This window comes from Pseudophryne corroboree, chromosome 11 (assembly GCF_028390025.1).
Source record: "Pseudophryne corroboree isolate aPseCor3 chromosome 11, aPseCor3.hap2, whole genome shotgun sequence".
NCBI classification, from domain to species: Eukaryota; Metazoa; Chordata; class Amphibia; order Anura; family Myobatrachidae; genus Pseudophryne; species Pseudophryne corroboree.
The window spans coordinates 196904276-196927659 of NC_086454.1; the positions used below are offsets into that span (position 1 = coordinate 196904276).

The 23384-nt window shown below is 44.6% G+C and overlaps 1 protein-coding gene and 2 pseudogenes across 6 annotated transcripts in view; 2 read left to right on the forward strand and 1 right to left on the reverse strand.

Moving 5' to 3' along the window:
• The window catches only part of CNIH2 (cornichon family AMPA receptor auxiliary protein 2), a 436455-nt gene that overhangs the window by 280477 nt on the left and 132594 nt on the right, over positions 1-23384 (forward strand). The window lies entirely within an intron of this gene.
• Positions 16439-16557, reverse strand: LOC134970878 (5S ribosomal RNA; annotated as a pseudogene).
• LOC134970891 (5S ribosomal RNA) lies at positions 18648-18766 on the forward strand (annotated as a pseudogene).

Sequence of the window (23384 nt, forward strand, 5' to 3'; positions counted from 1 at the left end):
CTACTAGCACCCTGAGCGAGAAAATGTAAAAGTGCCCCCCCCCCATGCGCTCGCCGAAGGCGCGCTCTTGGAAAAGTGGGCGTGGTCTCCTGAAAAAGTGGGCGTGGTCTCGTCCCCCAGCAGTGCCAGCTACACATGACATGCCCTCCAGCAGTGCCAGCTACACGTGCTAGTGTTCACTTTTTAGGGCAGGTTGCTGATCACAGGGAGGGCACATTTTTAAGTTAGGTGGGCAAAATGATGTACATACTGTAATGCTTGTTGTTCCCATTTCCACACGCTAAAGCATGGACAGTGCGCGCCGAAGGCGCGCAGCAAAAATTTAGGGGAGTTACTTCGTGGGGAAGGTGCGTAGCCACATTATAGTGGCAATTCACATTACACCACACAGTAGTGCAGCTAATACACATTGCACCAGGTAGAACCTCCTATAAGAGCACGTTAGACACATTGCGCCAGGTAGAGCACTGAGACACACTGCCCAGCCACAGACGCCTAGCGGGAACACTACATGATATGCCCCCCAGCAGTGCCAGCTACACATGACATGCCCCCCAGCAGTGCCAGCTACACGTGACATGCCCCCCAGCAGTGCCAGCTACATAAATGGCCACACAGTTCCAGATGGATAAATGCCCCCACAGCGCAGATATGCCCCCACAGTGCCACATACATTAATGCCCTCACAGTGCAAGATATGCCCCCACAGTGCAAGAAATGTCTCCACAGTGCAAGAAATGCCCCCACAGTGCCAGATACATAAATGCCCCCACGGTGCCAGATACATAAATGCCCCCACGGTGCCAGATACATAAATGCCCCCACGGTGCCAGATACATAAATGCCCCCACGGTGCCAGATACATAAATGTCCCCACGGTGCCAGATACATAAATGCCCCCACGGTGCATGATACATAAATGCCCCCACGGTGCAGGATACATAAATGCCCCCACGATGCCAGATACATAAATGCCCCCACGGTGCCAGATACATAAATGTCCCCACGGTGCCTGATACATAAATGCCCCCACGGTGCCTGATACATAAATGCCCCCACGGTGCCTGATACATAAATGCCCCCATGGTGCCTGATACATAAATGCCCCCACGGTGCCTGATACATAAATGCCCCCACGGTGCCTGATACATAAATGCCCCCACAGAGCCAGATAAATGCCCCCACAGTGCCAGAAATGCCCCCACAGTGCCAGAAATGCCCCCACAGTGCCAGATATGTCCCCACAGTGCCAGATATGTCCCCACAGTGCCAGATATGCCCCCACAGTGCCAGATATGTCCCCACAGTGCCTGATATGCCCCCACGTTAGACACATTGCGCCAGGTAGAGCACTGAGACACACTGCCCAGCCACAGACGCCTAGCGGGAACACTACATGATATGCCCCCCAGCAGTGCCAGCTACACATGACATGCCCCCCAGCAGTGCCAGCTACACGTGACATGCCCCCCAGCAGTGCCAGCTACATAAATGGCCACACAGTTCCAGATGGATAAATGCCCCCACAGCGCAGATATGCCCCCACAGTGCCACATACATTAATGCCCTCACAGTGCAAGATATGCCCCCACAGTGCAAGAAATGCCCCCACAGTGCAAGAAATGCCCCCACAGTGCCAGATACATAAATGCCCCCACGGTGCCAGATACATAAATGCCCCCACGGTGCCAGATACATAAATGCCCCCACGGTGCCAGATACATAAATGCCCCCACGGTGCCAGATACATAAATGTCCCCACGGTGCCTGATACATAAATGCCCCCACGGTGCCTGATACATAAATGCCCCCACGGTGCATGATACATAAATGCCCCCACGGTGCAGGATACATAAATGCCCCCACGGTGCCTGATACATAAATGCCCCCACGGTGCCTGATACATAAATGCCCCCACGGTGCCTGATACATAAATGCCCCCACAGTGCCAGATAAATGCCCCCACAGAGCAAGATAAATGCCCCCACAGTGCCAGAAATGCCCCCACAGTGCCAGATATGTCCCCACAGTGCCAGAAATGCCCCCACAGTGCCAGATATGTCCCCACAGTGCCAGATATGTCCCCACAGTGCCAGATATGCCCCCACAGTGCCAGATATGTCCCCACAGTGCCTGATATGCCCCCACAGTGCCAGATAAATGCCCCCACAGTGCCAGAAATGCCCCCACAGTGCCAGAAATGCCCCCACAGTGCCAGATATGTCCCCACAGTGCCAGATATGCCCCCACAGTGCCTGATATGCCCCCACAGGGCCAGATGTCCCCACAGTGCCTGATATGCCCCCACAGTGCCAAATATGCCCCCACAGAGCCAGATATGCAATGCCCCCACAGTGCCAGAAATGCCCCCACAGTGCCAGAAATGCCCCCACAGTGCCAGAAATGCCCCCACATAACCAAAAATGCCCCCTGTGTGCCAGAAATGCCCCCACAGTGCGGATCTCCCCCCCCCAAAAAAAATACCTGCGGCGCTGGGGAGGAGTACTGCTGTCCGCCTGTGTGGGAGCGCTGGCGGGCGGGCGGGAGGCCGGGCGAGTGAGCCTGAGCCTGGGTCCGGGCTGGCGGGCGGCCACTTGTGCAGGCGGGCTATGCGCGGCGCCGGCGTCTGACGTTAGATACCGGCGCCGCGCAGCGCGCATACACAGCGCGACCGCCAATGCTACACACAGGGCCGGCTCCAGCATCGAATATGGCGGCGCCAGCGCGTGGCGCCCATTAAGGGTGGCGCCCTGCGCGGCCGCTCTATTCGAACATGCCTAGAGCCGGCCCTGAGTAAATACACCCCATAATGGCATATATTGGGTATTGGTGCACAATGTACAGTATTGTGAATACAGATGGAACAAGCATATTAAGAGATCAGATTTGTCTTCATCTGTATACAGTTATTCTTCCTTGTTTATCCCTTAGTGTTGCAATATTATCAGCTGTATTTATTTTGCTGGTATGTACTTGAATAAAGATTTGGGATTAGATTTGCTACCGTGAGCAACCCATTTTCTTTTTCAATCATATGTTACCTGTATTTACATAATGACTTCTGATTCCTTTCTATTTTCACAATCTCACCATTCTTTTTTTATCGTATTTACCTAATCACTTCTAATATGGTTTGTTTAGCCACATTGGTATCGTGTTATTCCTAGAAATGTTGTTGCTATAAGGATTATAGCACAGGATTATACCTGCATCAGTACTTTTTTCCAAATATCTTCAAATTGGTTTCTGTGCTTATAATTAAAAAGGAACTTTTCCAGGTTCTGCGTTCTATGATTCTCTGAGTTAGATTTTGTAGCAGCCTTGTAAGATATTTATTGAAGCTACTCCCATAAAATTCAAATGTTTGCTGTTATATATTGTGATTACTATTCCATAAATGCTTTGTTACCTGTACAATAAATATAATACTAGCTGCAATATCCAGCTCAGCTTGTGTGGAAATTGGTGATAATGGGAGTCCGTTACTCAGGGTTTTTGGATTTAGGTAATACTGTATATAGGGTGGAGGTTGTTGGGAAAATGTGTCATACGTGAAAAGGTATTTGGCTATCCTCCTTTCATATTGCAGTGCGCGCCCTTTTACCCGCAGCATTGTCATGACCAAGTGGATTTTCTCCTAGGCATTGTGAAATCTCCTCAAAAACGAACTGGTTAAAAACATAATTTATAGCTCTTTGACCTACATTTATAGATGTAAGGTCCAAAGAATTTCTAATGATGCTTATCTAAAATAATAATCTATCATAGTACACAGTACATCTGTGCAATGATGTTCTAATTGGTCGCTATTGAGGCACATATGCCTATCGCTGCCAACTTGCTCAGAGCAATGTCGGCTACACCTTCCTGAGGAGCCCCACCCACAATCCCCTAAAGACCGATCGGTTGACATTGAGGCACATATGCCTGTCACTGCCAACTTGCCAAGAACAGTGCAGGGGACACCTTACTGAGGAGCCTTGCCCACAGCCCCCTGGTGACCGCTCAGTTGCTATTGAGGCAGGTACACCTATTGCCGCCGACTTGCCGAGAGCAGCGCACGGTATCCCTACCAGCAGTACCCTGCCCACAGCCCCTGAGGACTAATTGTGACGGCACAGCCTAAAACTTACCTGCGAAAATTACCTACACATCGGCTAAAACCGCATCACAGTTGGTTCAGTGGTTTCAGAGTTTATTGCAATCAGACAAACAAATAGACATTCCCATGTATAAGATATATAGATAGATGTATAGATAGATCTAATCTAGTAGTAGGTGCAAAAGCTATGCCTCCCAACAGGCGTACATACGCTTATGTACTGGTCTGCCTGGGTGACATTTGCTTGAATGTGCAAAATGTGTGAGGACCTGCGTAGGAGCATATATACACGTGTTCCCTTTTCTGAACATGCACAGTGTGAAATAACACAAACTGGTATACAGTACATACATTCAGCTCTTTATATATTTTACATATAGTCAAATGCCTTCCCTTTTGCTTTGTTCCTATCCTTCCTGGGCATGCTATATTCTTTGCTGCCCATCCCTCACTTTCATCTAGTCAAGACTCAGTTATACAGTTGTGTCCTCATACACCTTTCCTACAATCGTTCCAAATAGCACCATTGGGCACGCCATGGACATTGCAGCCTAGCTGTGCCATGAGGTCTTACCAGAGGCTTTTTCACAAACTGTGCATCATATTCACATCGCTAATGCAACAACAGTACAATTCATTGAAGGCTACACAGAATACTCGGACTGGCATTTCTTGTAGCTTCTGTGTGCAACTCAGTCACTAACATGGGTAAAAAGTGACCTATGCCATGCCTTGTGCCACATATTGTTTTATTTACTTTGTGACTATGGAGGTAATTCAGACCTGAACGTAGCAGCAAATTTATTAGCAGTTGGGCAAAACCATGTGCACTGCAGGGGGGGCAGATATAACGTTGTGCAGAGAGAGTTAGATTTGGGTGGGTTATTTTGTTTCTGTGCAGGGTAAATACTGGCTGCTTTATCTTTACACTGCAATTTAGATCTCAGTTTGAACACACCCCACCCAAATCTAACTCTCTCTGCACATATTATATCTGCTCTCCCCTGCAGTGCACATAGGGGCTAATTCAGACCTGATCGCTGCTGTGCGTTTTCGCACAGCTGGCGATCAGGTCTGAACTGCGCATGCGCCACAGTGCGCATGTGCATGCCAGAGATGTGATCGTCATCTCAGCCCAGCGATCGCCTCTGCCTGATTGACAGGCAGAGGCATTCGCTGTGCGGGAGGGGGTGGGGGCGTTTTGCCGCTGTTTTGGGAGCGTGGTCCGGGAAAAGCAGGTGTGCCCGGCCCGTGCGGGGGGAGTGCCGCGGCGGCTGTGTGATATCACACACAGCCGCTGTGACCCAGGACGTGGCAAAAAGTTGCTATCAGCACAGCAATGCTGCGCAAGTAGAGACTTACTCGCCGGGTGCAATAGCATCGCCGCCATGCGATGCTATTGTACCCGTGTGGCGGTTGGAGGGTCAGACATGTGGGGCGGACTAGCCCTGTGCTGGGCGTCCCCCCATATGTCAGGGTGGCTGATTGTAGCCATGCAAAAGTTTGCACGGCTATCATCAGGTCTGAATTAGCCCCATGATTTTTCCCAACTGCTAACAAATTTGCTGTTACGATCAGGTCTGAATTACCCCCTATATACCAATTCCTTTGTTGCAAAAATAGAAATCCTAAGTTCCTAGGACACTATAAGCAAATACAGTATATGTGCAGCTACGATGCGAATAATATGCAAAATTCAGGAAGAATGACAAAACTACAGGAATTGCTACCTGTCTTAGGTATGTCATGCGTCTCACACGAATTACTCTGTGTATGAAGACATCTGTAATGTTCATCCAACAGCATTATTTCAAGTAGATCTACTTTACTCTGAGACCACTAGAATTAGTTACCACCAAACATTTTATATTTTTACTGCCACATTCAATTTGACAAATATCATTATCTTCTTCTTTCCCAATCTCTTTCCACACCCATTTTAAACTACTAAACCTAGTTCCCTGACTACACCATCTTGTATCTTCCTATCATCTCATTCTCTCATATATCCCAGTCTTCTAACATCTTTCCCCCAGCACACTACAGTTCTTATATTATTAACATAGAAAGGTAAAGCTGCTTGAGAAGAAGCAGCCATGGAAATTGATGTTGAGATCAGGGCACAATCATTTTTCTTACTTAAGCACCCACCATCCTTTATGCTGCACTTCCATACACAGATCTCTAGAGAAAAAAAATCTTTATTAAAAAAAAACCCTTTATAACACCAGGTGAACAGTGTGTAATCTCTAAATAAATAACTGTGCCTGCTTTTGTGCGGCATCATTATGTTATTGCATTATGACAGCTGATCACCAAGGAAACACAAAAGAAAGACTACATACAATTTAAAAGGACTAACAGCTTGACTTGTCCACTCCTCACTGGTTCTTATGCTTCTAATGATAAAACATCAAAAAATAAAAAAATAAACAAGCATTGACATTCTATAGTTCACACCACTCTCTACTTTTATGCGTAACTGAAAGTCATTTATTCAGAATCTGCCATTACGCCTTCCCTCGCCACAATGAGATCACCTTCTCATTGCAACATTCCTTTCAATTTTCAAACATCCCCTACTGTGTGTTGGTTGTGATTTGATTGTTCTTCCAGGGGTAGGGGGTGCCACCTTGTCACCTGTACAGTAGTGAATATAGTTTATCATGCAATTATTTGTATTATGATAACATACCTCCCAACATGACCCTCTCCAGGAGGGACAGAATGGCAATCAAAATTTAAGAGGAAAGTCCAGGAGCAGAGCATTCTGTCCCTCCTGGAGAGGTGAAGAATGGTTACCCAAGGGTATTCGGGCGCTCAGGGGACAAGGTGTTTTACCAAGCTGCTGCCTAGATACGGGGAGTCACCCCCACAAATAGATATACAATAGAAAAGAAGAAAGGCTGCGCTATTTTGATGAACTGACAATGTAATCCTCTGTATATAATTAATACAATTTATTATAAGATATATAATATCACTGTGCTTTTGTGATAATTAGATCATAAAATGCATGCAACATAAAACAAATGGATAAAACCATACAATATAGATGATAATATTGAAAAAGGGTTACCCAAATGGTCAGAGCTGTAAGTGTAATTTAGTGGAAGAGTCCGTTCCAAATAATTCCCCCAAATAGTTCTGTATCCGGTATATATATTCAGTGGGAGGTAAGCAGTGTCCCGTGGAGTGACAGTGTCCGCTAGAGGAATTGGTGCTCCTAGATCTTGAATGGCGAGCTCCTCATGCAATGCGGAAGGTTGAATCAATCGGTCCAATCTGCTATTTATGTCCTCCGACTTTATGTCGCAATCCGGAATTTAGGTGGGGGATGGTTCGGCCTTCCAGTGGGTAGTCTTCAGCTCTGGGTCCCTTGTAAACCTAACGCGTTTCGCTGCGTTCAGCTAGCAGCTTTTTCAAAGCCCCCACCTAAATTCCGGATTGCGACATAAAGTCGGAGGACATAAATAGCAGATTGGACCGATTGATTCAACCTTCCGCATTGCATGAGGAGCTCGCCATTCAAGATCTAGGAGCACCAATTCCTCTAGCGGACACTGTCACTCCACGGGACACTGCTTACCTCCCACTGAATATATATACCGGATACAGAACTATTTGGGGGAATTATTTGGAACGGACTCTTCCACTAAATTACACTTACAGCTCTGACCATTTGGGTAACCCTTTTTCAATATTATCATCTGTATTGTATGGTTTTATCCATTTGTTTTATGTTGCATGCATTTTATGATCTAATTATCACAAAAGCACAGTGATATTATATATCTTATAATAAATTGTATTAATTATATACAGAGGATTACATTGTCAGTTCATCAAAATAGCGCAGCCTTTCTTCTTTTCTATTGTACCTCCTGGAGAGGGTCATGTTGGGAGGTATGTGATAATGAAAATATACAGGTTAAGACACATGACTGTATAAACCCATTGCTGCTCTTAGTGATGATTTAAGGAGGAATGCTGAATGCTGTATGTGAAAATGCCCAGACTTCACAGGTAAAACTAACTACCATAGAGTCATTACCTACCATAGAGTCATTATCATCATACTACATATATATATATATATATATATATATATATATCATATATAAAGCATCTCATTGCTGCAATCGCCTCTGCCTGATTGACAGGCAAAGGTGGTTGCAGGGTTGGAGGGGGCGTGCCAATGGCGTTAGAACGCTGCTGGTGGGGCACAGGCATGTCCAGACCATTGCAGGAGTGGTCTGCGGTGGCTGTGTGATGTCACACGCAGCTGCTGTGACCCAGAATGTGGCAGGTAGCCGCATGCCAGTGCAGGCTGGGAGCTACTTGATGGGTGAGAAAGCATTGCCGCTATGCGATGCTTTTGCACCTGTGCTGGGAGGGGGTTGGGTAGGGCCTAACATGAATGGCGGACTAGCCCTGTGCTGGGCGCCCCCCGCATGTCAGAGAATTTGATCGTAGATGTGCTAAATTTAGCACATCTACTATCAGGTCTGAATTTCCCCCTCAGTCTCTTGTTTCCTTCTGCACTGGCCGAGGAAGCTTTCACGGTTGCCATGTTCTGGTAACCCATGGTTCTTGGCTCCTGGGACGCCTTAGCTGCTTTCCGTTTGCTGTCATCATGCCATGTAACTACCTCCTACAGCAACAGGACATCATGGCACAGGATCAATGGATAAGGTGTTCTGTACATCACTGCAGATACCACTTTCAATTGTGGCCTTTTATTATTATTATTGGTAGATGCACATGTGGGCACTCCTTAACATCCCCATGTATACACAATACTTTGACAGGGGATAAAACCTGGTCAGCCCCCAGAGGAACCAGGTCAACAGAGACAATGGTAAGTGTACTGCCATTGTTCTATACTATCCCCCATGCTTTTTGCAGTATGCATGCTCCCGCTGGGTGAAATAGTCAGGCGCCATGGCCTGGTCTACCATTGCTATGCAGATGATACACAACTGTACTTGTCCTTTGCTCCGGGCACTGATAACCCATTAGCAAACCTAAATGGCTGTCTAGCTGAACTCCAGGAGTGGATGAGCGCCAGTTGGCTGCGACGGATAAAACAGAGGTCCTTATGATAGGACCGCAACATCAAAGGACAAGACTGCAGCATAGCCAACCAACTGGAATTACACTCGGGGATTCAGAATTACAAACCACTGATCATGTGCGGAATCTTGGCGTTGTCCTGGATGGTGGCTTGACACTTAAACATCAGATATCAGCCGCAATCAAATCCTCATTCTTTCACCTGAGGAACATAGCCAGAATTAAGCACTTAATTCCCTCAGATGATCTGCCAAAAGTCATACATGCATTTGTATCATCTCGATTAGACTACTGCAATGCCCTCTACCTTGGTCTCCCAGCAAAAGAATTATACCGCTTACAGCTGGTGCAAAACACAACTGCCAGGCTGTTAACGAACCTGCCCCATTCTAGCCACATAACACCCATCCTCTACTCCCTTCACTGGCTGCCTGTAAAATGGTGATTCATCTTCAAGATTGGCTTACTGAGTTTCAAAGCATTACATGACCAGGGCCCAAGGTACCTGAAGCAGCTACTGACCCCATACTGCACCACTCGATTACTGCGATCTGACGATGAAGGACTTAAAGCAGTACCTAGAATCTCCCGTAATTCATCTGGGGGTCAAGCTTTTAGGCATGCAGCTCTGAATCTATGGAACTCTCTTCCCCGCGAAGTGTGAGAGGCCCCAACTATAGAATCCTTCAAAAGTAGACTCAAGACTTTCCTGTTTACTCAAGCATTCCCATAATGTCCCTTTAGTATCTTCATGCTTCTGTATTTTATGAAAAGCTGTTCTGTACTTCATTATTTTCTGTACTATATTATGCTATGTATCTGTTAAGCATCTTGAGTCCTATTGGAGAAAGAGCGCTATATAAATAAAATTATTATTATTAATTATTATTATCAACTAAAGCCCAGACCTCCAGCTCTACCATCATATGGAACAGGATGGATTCTGTGGGGGGGAAATGTTTCAGATGCCATGCTGACCACAGGTTTAGTTGCTTTCGCCATGCTGCAGTATATCGGTTCACCCAGCTTCGGACAGTGCTGGCGCATATCACCAGGCTCATTGTAGTCAAAACACACTGTAAGAGACGGGGGAGGGGGGGAGGGTTTGTTAGCAAACGGAACCTGGGTTCTGGGCTTCGGTACTGGCTGCCACCCTTGCTTAGCTGTATTCAGCTTTCCGAGGGTCAGGTAATTCTCAATCACCACTGCTAACTCCCCAAATGTCTAGGGGTCAGCCTGCATGGCCCAGTGTTGTACACCATGGTCTAATACCCGCATACCATGGTCAAGACTCCAGAGCAATAATTTCTACTATACATGGAGCCAGAGGTGCCGATTTATGTTTTTGCTAGTGGGTGCTCAAGCCTGTTGAATGCCCCACCCCCACGATAGGCCTTCTGCAGTAGCCTTCATGACTCCCAATGCTAGAAGTTTCTCACGCAACCTGGTGTGCCAAGATAGGGCTGTTTAGCAGCAGCAAAAATGTATGAGGACACATCTGTAAGTCATCCCTGGGTAAGAGCTCAATGACAAGTGTATCACCAGTGACCGGAAAAACCACAGGTCAGATGTACTGAGCAAGGAATAAACACTACCCCCTATGTGTGTGCCCCAGTGTGAAGTGACATAGAAGGCAGATTCACCCCCCACCAAACCCAACCCGAGGCTGTCACAACAAAGCGCACACACTCCTACATAGAAACACATCTCAATAGTAGAGATGAGTTGGTTTGGCTCCCAGAGAACCAAACCCCCCGAATGGCACACTCCGAGCCTGGATTCAAGTCCAGCTCGGGACTTCCCACCAGACTCGGAAACAAGAATGAGCCAAAATGTCATCACCCGGCTGTCGGATTCTTGTGGGTTTTGGATTCCATATAAACAGCTGTGCGTCGCCGCCATTTTCACTCTGGACTTGGAGAGTGAGGGAGACGGACCTCTGTCTCTGTGGGTGGTGGTGTCAGGTGGGGTTAGTGTGTGCTCTGTAGGGGTGCTGCTGCAGTCACTGTGGTGTACCTGTGCTGTGTTAGGGGTGCTGTCATGGCTGTCACTGGTGTTTCATGTTCTGTTATGGGTACTGCAGCAATACATGGGTGTAGCTGGTCTCCTGTATGCTCTAAAAATATAGGGGCGCTGCTGTTAAAATAACATTACACTGGCACTGTATGTTGTAAAAATTCAGGGGTGCAGTTGTTAAAAATTAAAAGCACACTGCTCCTGTATGCTGTAAAAATATAGGGGTGCTGCTGTTAAAATAACATTACACTGGCCCTGTATGCTGTAAAAATTCAGGGGTGCAGTTGTTAAAAATTAAAAGCACACTGGTACTGTATGCTATACAAATATAGGGATGCTGCTGTTAAAATAACCTTACACTGGCCCTGTATGCTGTAAAATTTCAGGGGTGCTGTTGTTAAAAATTAAAAGCACACTGGTCCTGTATACAGTAAAAATATAGGGGTGCTGCTGTTTAAATAACATTGCACTTGCCCTGTATGCTGTAACAATTCAAGGGTGCAGTTGTTAAAAATTAAAAGCACATTGCTCCTGTGTGCTGTAAAAATATAGGGGTGCTGCTGTTAAAATAGCATTACACTGGCCCTATATGCTGTAAAAATTCAAGGGTGCAGTTGTTAAAATAAAAATAAACTGGTCCTGTATGCTGTAAGAATGCACGGGTGCTGTGAAAATAAAGGGGCAGTGTTCTGTGTGCTGTAATATTAAAGGGGTACTGTCCAGTGAAATGGAGAACAACAAGTTGGAGGAAAAAGATAGTGGAAGATCAGGAACCACTTCCAGTTCCTAGTACTAGTGCTAAAGCTGCTTCTGCCACCAGTCATGACATTGACAATGCAATTCCATCAACGTTGTCTGCTAAGGCCGATGCCCAACATCATAGAGGGCATGTAAAATCCAAGAAGCAAAAATTTATAATCAGAAAAAAAAGAAATTATCTGATGAGAAACGTAAAATTGGCAATATGCCATTCACGACACGAAGTGGCAAGGAAAGGCTAAGGCCTTGGCCTGTGTTCATGACTGGTGGCTCAGCTTCTCATAAAGATGGAAGCCTCCTCCCATTCGAAAAATTAAAAATTAAGCTTGTTAAAGCACAGGAAAAAATAACTGCGTTCAGAGAAATCAAAAATCCCCAAGGAAAATCCAAGTGTGTCCGCAGTTGCGATATCTAGGCCTGACCTTTACAAGACTGTATGGAAAGAGGAGGCTCCTACCACCATTTGCACACCCCTGCAAGTGTTGGGAAGAGCACCGCCAGTCCAGTTGCTGATATTGAGATTGAGGATGTCATTGTAGACGTACACCAGGATGAGGAGGATATTGGTGTAGCTGGTGCTGAGGAGGAAGTTGACGATAAGGATTCTGATGGTGATGTGGCTTGTTTTAATAAGGCACCAGTGGAGACAGTTGTTGGCCATGGGATGAAAAAGCCCATTGTCATGCCTGGGCAAAATACCAAAAAAGCCACCGGTGTGGAGTTATTTATCCACAAATCCGGACAACAGGTGTCAAGCCGTGTGTTGCTTTTGTCAATCCGTAATAAGTAGGGGTAAAGATGTTAACCACCTAGGAACATCCTCCCTTATACGTCACCTGCAGTGCAAAGTCCACTGACACCTAAATCCATTCTTCCTGTTGTTCCCAAGCTCCTACAAGCCACACCACCAACTCCCTCAATGTCAATTTCTAAAGTCAGAAACGTAAGTACTCCTGCAGGCCATGTCACTGGCATGACTGACAAGTCCTCTCCTAACTGGGATTCCTCCAGAGGATCCTTGAGTGGTATGCCTACTGCTGCCGCTGCTGTTGTTGCTGCTGGGAGTCAATCATCATCCCAGAGGGGAAGTCGGAAGACCACTTGTACTACTTCAACTAAGCAATTGACTGTCCAATAATCCTTTGCGAGGAAGATGAAATATGACAGCAGTCACCCTGTTGCAAAGCGGATTACTGAGGCAATAACAAAACCTGTGCTGGTGTTAGTGTGTCCAGTACCTGCCATTAGTGCAGTGGGATTTAGATTGATGGACGTACTGTGTTCCCACTCCCCGGTACCAAATTCCGTCTAGATTCCACTTCATTAGGCAAGTGATTCCTGGACTGTACAGGGACATTAAGAAAAGTGTCCTTAGTGTCCTAAAAAATGCGGTTGTAATGTGGACAAGTGGAGCAGGGCAAACTAAGGACTACATGACTCTGACAGCCTACTGGGTAGATGTATTTCCTCCCGCAGCAACAAGAGCAGCGGCACCAGCAGCAGCATCTCACAAATGCCAACTCGTTCCTAGGCAGGCTATGCTGTGTATCAACGGTTACCGTAAGAGGCACACCACTGACAACCTCATTCGGATACTGAGGGACATCATCGCACAATGGCTTACCCCACTTAGACTCTCCTGGGGATTTGTGGTATCAGACAATGCCACCAATATTGTGCGTGCATTATATCTGGGCAAATTCCAGCACTTCCCATGTTTTGCACATTCAATTAATTTGGTGGTGCAGAATATTTTAAAAAAAATGACAAGGGTGTGCAGGAGATGCTGTCGGTGGCCCAAAAAATTGCGGGCCACTTTTGACATTCAGCCACTGTATGCCAAAGACTGGAGCGTCAGCAAACACTCCTGAACCAGCGCTGCTGTAACCTGAATCAAGAGGTGGTAATGAGGTGGAATTCAACACTCTATATGCCTCAGAGAATGGAGGAGCAGCAAAAGGCCATTCAAGCCTATATATCCACCTACGATATCGGCAAAGGAGGAGAAATGCACCTGACTCAAGTGCAGTAGAGAATGATTTCCGTGTAGTGCAAGGTTCTCTAACCCTTTAAACTTGCCACACGTGAAGTCAGTTCAGACACTGCCAGCTTGAGTCAGGTCATTCCCCTCATCAGGCTTTTGCAGAAGCAGCTGGAGAAACTTAAGGAGGAGCTAAGATGGAGTGATTCTGCTAAGTATGTGGTACTTGTGGATGGAGCCCTTCATTTGCTTTGCCAGGATTCAAGGTTGGTCAATCTGTTGAAATTAGAGCACTACATTTTGGCCACTGTGCTTGATTTTAGGTTTAAAGCCTACGTTGTATCTCTCTTTCCGGCAGACACAAGTCTGCAGAGGTTCAAAGACCTGCTGGTGAGAAAATTGTCAACTCAAGCAGAATGTGACCCGTCAACAGCACCTCCATCATTTTCTCCCGGAACTGGGGCTGTGAGGAAAACGGTAAAATTTCCGAGCCCACCCGCTGGCGGTGATGCAGGGCAGTCAGGAGCAAGTGTTGACATCTGGTCCAGACTGAAGGAGCTGCCAACAATTACTGACATGTCTATTGTCACTGCATATGATGCTGTCACCATTGAAAGAATGGTGGAGGATTATATGGGTGACAGCATCCAAGTAGGCATGTCAGATAGTCCATATATATACTGGCAGGAAAAAGGCAATTTGGGGGCCCTTGCACAAACTGGCTTTATTTTATCTAAGTTGCCTCCCCTCCAGTGTGTACTCCGAAAGAGTGTTTAGTGCAGCCGGTAACCTTGTCAGCGATCGGCATAGGAGGTTACTTCCACAAAATGTAGAGAAGATGATGTTCATCAAAATAAATTACAAATTCCTCCAGGAAAACCTTTACCAGTAATTGCCCCCAGAAAGTACACAGGGACCTGTGATGGTGGATTCCATTGGGGACAAATTAATACTCTGTGAGGAGGAGGATGTACACACTGAAAGGGGTGAGGAGTCGGAGGATTAGGACGATGACGACATCTTGCCTCTGTAGAGCCAGTTTGTGCAAAGAGAGATTAATAGCTTCTTTTTTGGTGCAGGGAATAATTGCTTCTTTTTTTGGGGGGGCCAAAACAAACCAATCATTTCAGCCACAGTCATGTGGCAGACCCTGTCGCTGAAATGATTGGTTTGTTAAAGAGTGCATGTCCTGTTTAAACAACATAAGGGTGGGTGGAAGGGCCCAAGGACAATTCCATCTTGCATCTCTTTGTTTTCTTTGCATTATGTGCTATTTGGGGCCTAGTTTTTAAAACTGCTATCCTGTCTGTCACTGCAGTGCCACTCCTAGATGGGCCAGGTGTTTGTGCTGCCAACTTGTGTTGCTTAGTTTAGTCATCCAGCAACCTCATTGCACCTCTTTTTTTCCCTTGCATTATGTGCTCTTTGGGGCCTAGTTTTTAAAACTGCCATCCTGTCTGCAACTGCAGTGCCACTCCTAGATTGGCCAGGTGTTTGTGCCATCCCCTTGTGTCGCTTAGCTTAGTCATCCAGCAACCTCAGTGCAACCTTTTGGCTGAAAAACAATATTGAGAGGTGTGAGGTGTTCAGAATAGACTGGAAATGAGTGGAAATGAATGTTATTGAGTTTAATAATACCGTTGGATCAAAATTTCCCCCAAATTCTATTGGTTTTCCCCCCAAAAAATCATCCAGATCCAAAACCAAAACCCGAATGGGTGGTTTGGCAAAACCAATCCAGATCCAAAACACGACCGGGGATCTAGATCCAAAACCAAAATACAAATCACGAAAAGTGTCTGCCGCACATCTCTCCAATAGCAATTATTTACCGGCAAAGGTTAATCGATCCGGTAAAGCCTGCAGGAGGAGAGGTTGGTGGGGTAGAGACTGACCAGGGGCAGGGAAGATCTGGTGGTATGTGACACAGATGATAAAGACACTGGCTAAAAACCTCTCCCATCCAATGTGTTAATCCCCATTACCTGACTGGTGTAAATTATAACAAAAGGAGAAAAAAGTATGACTCTTGTTTGGGCGCACTCTTGTTGTATCGTGTTGTCTATTGATTAGTGATGTGTATAAAAATATAGTCAAATCTTTATTTCTACTCATAAAATAAATGGGAACTCAGCACAAAAGAAAAAATCAGTGATTAAGTTTAACATAAATGGATAGTAGCATTCCAAATGATGAAACAAAAATTGTATTTTTCTGAAATTAGAAATGTTCAGATCTTATTTTATGCTCAGATAAATGCATATTGGAAGATAGCTACATACCATGCTGCTTCCGTCTGCTAAAGATCTGTACAAACTGTGTTTGTATTGATAAAGCCCTAAGTAGGGATGATTTCAAGTGAGGGACTACACCCTGACTGAGATCTAGCCCTGATAATTCAAGTCCTTATTGGAGATGGAGATGAGATATGAACACAATGAGGTGCTAAGAATAAGTGAAAGTGGTGATCCTGCTGTTAGTGTTATCTCACAGGGAATGCAGCCTTCCTACTGCACTGGGTATTCCCTAGTGGTCGCCCAACTAGGTACTGACCTAGCCCACCTCCGTTTAGCTTCCAAGATCAGACGAGATTGGGCGTGAGCGTAGGGGTATGGTAGTAGGAAGATTTGCCCTGTGCCACTAATGAGAGTGCACCGAAACAGAAGATGGATTGCCCTCTGAGAGGGGAATGGAGGAAAAGAAGAGATGGGGGGGGGGGGGGGAAGAAGGAAAGGATAGATATTGGAGCGTGAATCTGCTGTCCTCGTTAGACGGGAGAGACGTGTCCCCAGGGGGACGCGTTCACCAGAATCGTGGATGAGAGTTCACGGAAAAAAGAATTGGATGAAAAAAGAAGAAAAAAAGGAGAAAAAGAGAAAGAGAGGGAATTGCATGGACATGGGAATCACTGTAATAAATAGCAATATCAAGCAAGAACCAATCATGCCGTGTGTGAATTTGAGAATGTTAACACTGAGGATATTTGGGCAGGAGGAAGAGAGATATTGAAAAACCTCCTGCTGAGGGTCAAATTACCGGCAGAGGACTTGGTGCAAAATCACACACCACTGCTAGTCCTAAACGTGTACCTTAAATTGTACAGTAAGACGCCAGTAATGGTGAAGACCCTATTGGTCAGCTTTAAACACACTAGATCATACGCCCAAAGGCATATTGGGTTATACTGAATTCAGTCAAAAGAACCCCATGCAGTTTGTAAATTATCAGATAGTCAACACAATGTATCAAAGACTTATTATGATTGTACTGATTTCAGTCTTCGGACATATATGCAATTTGGTCAGAAAAATATGATATATACAGGACTCAGAATTATAGCACAGTGAAATCATGAAAACACACAGTTTGAGATTTTGGAGCAGATATGGCTGCGTGACCACACAAAATTAAATGTGTGTGTACCTGAGGAAATCTGCATTCATTCAATGAGGGGTTTTACCCGCATCTAACAGAGTAAGGATGAAACATCAAAAATAATATTTGGTGAAACACAACATGGTTACATATCACTAAAAGCTTAATTATAATGCCCCTGGGAAGATCCAGTAGTGTTATGCGATAAAGAGGTCTCACTTAAGCAAATGATAAATAAATTAGAACCAGGAAAATAAATAGTTAAATGCAGGTAAATGTCGAATATCACCCATGCAGTCTTCAGGACTGCATTTACCTGCATTTAACTATTTATTTTCCTGGTTCTAATTTATTTATCATTTGCTTAAGTGAGACCTCTTTATCGCATAACACTACTGGATCTTCCCAGGGGCATTATAATTAAGCTTTTAGTGATATGTAACCATGTTGTGTTTCACCAAATATTATTTTTGATGTTTCATCCTTACTCTGTTAGATGCGGGTAAAACCCCTCATTGAATGAATGCAGATTTCCTCAGGTACACACACATTTAATTTTGTGTGGTCACGCAGCCATATCTGCTCCAAAATCTCAAACTGTGTGTTTTCATGATTTCACTGTGCTATAATTCTGAGTCCTGTATATATCATATTTTTCTGACCAAATTGCATATATGTCCGAAGACTGAAATCAGTACAATCATAATAAGTCTTTGATACATTGTGTTGACTATCTGATAATTTACAAACTGCATGGGGTTCTTTTGACTGAATTCAGTATAACCCAATATGCCTTTGGGCGTATGATCTAGTGTGTTTAAAGCTGACCAATAGGGTCTTCACCATTACTGGCGTCTTACTGTACAATTTAAGGTACACGTTTAGGACTAGCAGTGGTGTGTGATTTTGCACCAAGTCCTCTGCCGGTAATTTGACCCTCAGCAGGAGGTTTTTCAATATCTCTCTTCCTCCTGCCCAAATATCCTCAGTGTTAACATTCTCAAATTCACACACGGCATGATTGGTTCTTGCTTGATATTGCTATTTATTACAGTGATTCCCATGTCCATGCAATTCCCTCTCTTTCTCTTTTTCTCCTTTTTTTCTTCTTTTTTCATCCAATTCTTTTTTCCGTGAACTCTCATCCACGATTCTGGTGAACGCGTCCCCCTGGGGACACGTCTCTCCCGTCTAACGAGGACAGCAGATTCACGCTCCAATATCTATCCTTTCCTTCTTCCCCCCCCCCCCCCATCTCTTCTTTTCCTCCATTCCCCTCTCAGAGGGCAATCCATCTTCTGTTTCGGTGCACTCTCATTAGTGGCACAGGGCAAATCTTCCTACTACCATACCCCTACGCTCACGCCCAATCTCGTCTGATCTTGGAAGCTAAACGGAGGTGGGCTAGGTCAGTACCTAGTTGGGCGACCACTAGGGAATACCCAGTGCAGTAGGAAGGCTGCATTCCCTGTGAGATAACACTAACAGCAGGATCACCACTTTCACTTATTCTTAGCACCTCATTGTGTTCATATCTCATCTCCATCTCCAATAAGGACTTGAATTATCAGGGCTAGATCTCAGTCAGGGTGTAGTCCCTCACTTGAAATCATCCCTACTTAGGGCTTTATCAATACAAACACAGTTTGTACAGATCTTTAGCAGACGGAAGCAGCATGGTATGTAGCTATCTTCCAATATGCATTTATCTGAGCATAAAATAAGATCTGAACATTTCTAATTTCAGAAAAATACAATTTTTGTTTCATCATTTGGAATGCTACTATCCATTTATGTTAAACTTAATCACTGATTTTTTCTTTTGTGCTGAGTTCCCATTTATTTTATGAGTAGAAATAAAGATTTGACTATATTTTTATACACATCACTAATCAATAGACAACACGATACAACAAGAGTGCGCCCAAACAAGAGTCATACTTTTTTCTCCTTTTGTTACATTTTGCCTTCTCTTTGACTCGGGGCGCACCGCCATATGGACAGATGGGAATAATGTTTATTTAATATTATTGTCCGATTTTTGGTTTAAGTATCATTATCTCATATATATCTAAAAAACAGGCCGGTGCAGTATAAACCTTCCCCCTTGGTGTAAATTATAATAAGCTTAGGACTGAGCAGCAGTCAAACAGAGGAACTACACAACACATTTCAATACAATATGATTTATGGAATGAAACCTATAATCATTTCCAATGTTCTACATTTACCTCCTAATACAGTGACCAAAGGCTGCACAATAACGGTCTTTAGTGGTTGGTCCCTTCCCCCCTGCTGAGTGACCTCCTCCTCCCTGGCACTCTCCTTGTGGTCGGGCCTGGCCCTCATCTGTGGGCTAAGTGTCCGATGCCCGGAGACCTCTCTCCTGCTCCTCCTCCAGGCAGCGTTGCAGGTGCACTATACAGTACGTTCAAGGGTGGGAGGACAGCACAGGTTGGGAGGGAGGAAGGACAGCGCAGGGTGTGTGGGAGAAAGGACAGCACATGCAGGAGGAAGGACAGCGCAGGGCGGGCATAAGGGTGCGCGGTGTAACATCAGCATGTCACATCGCGAGCCAGCTGAGCATGACAATGGGTGGGCTGTGCAGCCAGCCACCCACTCAATTGGTGCTGTGCTGGTGGGTGCTCAACATGTTCCATGGGTGCTGGGCCCTGGGAGCACCCATGGAATCGTCACTCATGTATGGAGCCATGTGCTTCTCTGACTGTAGCCACGCTTTACTCAGTCTGGCTAGCCTGGCCAGCTGAACTGTTGGAGGCTCAGACGGGTTCAGCCGCCAATCATGGAACTCCTGGGCTTTACTGGGGCCATCACCCCAACCCTGCTGAGTACGGCCTCCTTCAAATGAGGGTATGAGCTACCTTCAGCTACCATCAGGTCAGTATAGGCTTGCTGTGATTCCCCTGTGAGACAGGACCTCCACCACAGTGCAGAACAGGCAAACCCCACCCTGTGTGCTGCAGCTACCTAAAAACCCACATGAGGTCGACTGATTACAAACCAGTGAGCATGTGACCGTAAGTGATGTCACCATCCATTTCCTGTTTCTAAATTAATTAAAAATTGTTCATAATATATATACTCAAGCAGATTAAGTCTCTAGATATGCACTTTTAATATGATATGAAACTTTTAATTTAGGTCCATAGAGCAAAAATTCTACATAGAGTGCTTCCAGTCAAAGGGCACTACCAGATCGCTTCACCATTTTGGTTGAGGACAATATACTATATACTCGAAAATGTACTTCCTATATATGAATGTGAAAAAAAGAAAGACTCTCTGTTGGGGCACTCTTATCATAAAATTGAATCGACAATAAAACTTAGCTTTTAATTTTATATAGAATTAAATTAATGTGACAAAAGAACAATTGAACATAGTAAACACAGATGGTTATAAGTTGCACACATGAACTATACGTTATAGTGCAGAAAATTGAATGACTTAAAGCCTTGGTGAAAATTATTAAGAAAAATTCAATGTAATGGGTTAAACCTGTATGTCATAGATACATTTTAGACGGGTTTGTTGATCCCATAGGGGTATCCTATTCAAAGGTCCTTATAACTGCGTATTAAGTTAGTTATATATGATAGAGCATAAAAATTATATGTTGTTGCCAAAGTTATTGATCACCCTCTGCTTCAGTGTTTGGCAGTAGTGTCACCATAAGGCATTTTATTCAGCAGAATGTTGACCTAAACTTTCTCAGCCTGTGGTTGTACTATAGCTAAATTCAATCTGCTCAACCATGGACAAGAAGCAAGAAGGGAAATCACAGATGTGTTTCATTACCTGTTACTGGAAGGTCTGCTCACATAGGTTAGGTTCTGTATAACAATTCCCTTTACAATCAATAGTATAACAGACAAGAGTGTTAGATCAATTATGATGGGAACACAGAGATTAGCTGCTGTGTGTGTAGAAAAGGGAGATAAATTGATGAGTATATTAAAGAATAAAGATGGGTATCTTCCTTCTGCTGTTCAGCGTATATGTTTACTGCACCTGGTATTCATTGGTGGTCTCCCAACCACCTACTGACCAGGCTTACCATTGATTTCCTTCCAAGATCAGATGAGATTGGGCGTATCCTATGGAGTATGGCAGTAATTTGCTGAATGAGAGAGTACTGGTACCATGAAAAAGAACAGTGCTTCTGCTGTCCGAGAGCTAATGACCCTCGTGTCTCTAGTTCCAAGGGGACTATTTTTGGATGAGAGAGCACATTGATAGATAAGGGAAGGGTTAGAAATGAGTCTGAAAAATAGAGATTAGTGAGGGTAAGTAATGACCTGTGAAAGCAGGTTTGTAAATTTGTACGGATAGCCTCTATATCATGCCATGAGAGCTCTGTATATGAAACAGTGAGTTAGAGCACGATTATAGTTTTGATACAGTAATATACTCAAAAGGGTCTAATACAAGTGTGAGCAAACACAGATTGATCACTAAGCATAACTGATGGTAATATGTTCAAAAATGAATATGATAGAAGCTGTACTCTTAAAACGGGTCTGTAAGGTTATACAAATATCCTATATAGCATACAGGGATATATGAACAAAGAAGTGCATTTCATCAGCAATTTAGTACAGATGCAATATTGATAGTAACATGCTCAGCCTGAACAAAAGTGCTATAATTGGGCAGAATATTGTAGTCCTCCTATATATTATAACTAGAGATACAGAATATTCCTATTATCAAGTTCTGCACATAGGTATCAAGTTTTCTGATTTAGATAAATCTGATGCAAAGTAACATGTTCAGCTTGAACAGAGGTGTTATCATCAGGCAGGATATTATAGCCCTCCTGTGTACTATAAGAGATGCAGACTGTTACTATTATCAAGTACTGCACATTGATATCAAGTACTTAGATTTAAATAAATCTGAAACAGTAAGGAGTATACATCAGCATATACATTTGCATAGGGAATATATAATAATTCACAGTGTATCCAATATTAACCTGTTCACAGTGTATTTAAATGACAAAACTTATTGCAGTATAAAAAATAGGATTTTGGTACTTACCAGGTAAATCCTTTTCTTTGAATCCATAGGGGGCACTGGAGTACTCTTGGGTTATGGACGGCTTCCACAGGAAGAAGGCACTGAATAAATTAATTTTGGAACTACTCCTCCCCTCCATATCCCAGAGTACCTCAGTGTTTTTACTGAGCCGAACAGGAGCTATAGAGAGGTTGACAATGGAGAATTACATATAACATAACGGACAACAAAAAAGTTGACATTACATTACTGACAACTAAACAGTTGACACAATAACCGATTAGAACTTGTTAATTTGAACCAGTCGGTGAGAATGTGTTACCATAAGATCTACTGAACTTACCCCAAACCAGGTAAAACTGCTCTGGGTGGGCGTCCAGTGCCCCCTATGTATTCAAAGAAAAGGATTTACCTGGTAAGTACCAAAATCCTATTTTCTTTTTCATCCACTAGGGGTCACTGGAGTACTCTTGGGACGTACCAAAGTTTCCCCCGTGGGCGGGAGAGCTGTTTGGCACCTGTAACACTAGGCGGCCAAAGCTAGATGCTGATGCCGCAAACGTATCAAACTTGTAAAAGCGCACAAACGTGTGCACTGAAGACCATGTAGCCGCACGGCAAAGCTGTGTCGTAGAAGCTCCACGACGTTCCCACAGCACGTGTGGAATGAGCTGTTACTGATGTAGGCGGCTGTAACCTAGCATGAAGGTAAGCCTGACGTATGGTCAGTTTTATCCATCTGGATAAGGTTTGCTTAGAAGCTGGCCAACCCATCTTGGCAGCATCATAGAGAACAAACAACGTATCCGTCTTACGAACTTTCGACGTTCGGGATACATAAACGCGTAATGCGCGTACCACATCCAAAGTTCCAGAATCTCCTGTTAACACAGGGACTACTATTGGTTGATTGATGTGAAAATATGACACTACCTTTGGTAGGAAAGCGGGATTCGTCCGAAGTTCCGCTCTGTCATCATGAAACACCAAATACGGTGGCTTGCATGACAAGGCACCCAAATCTGAAACACG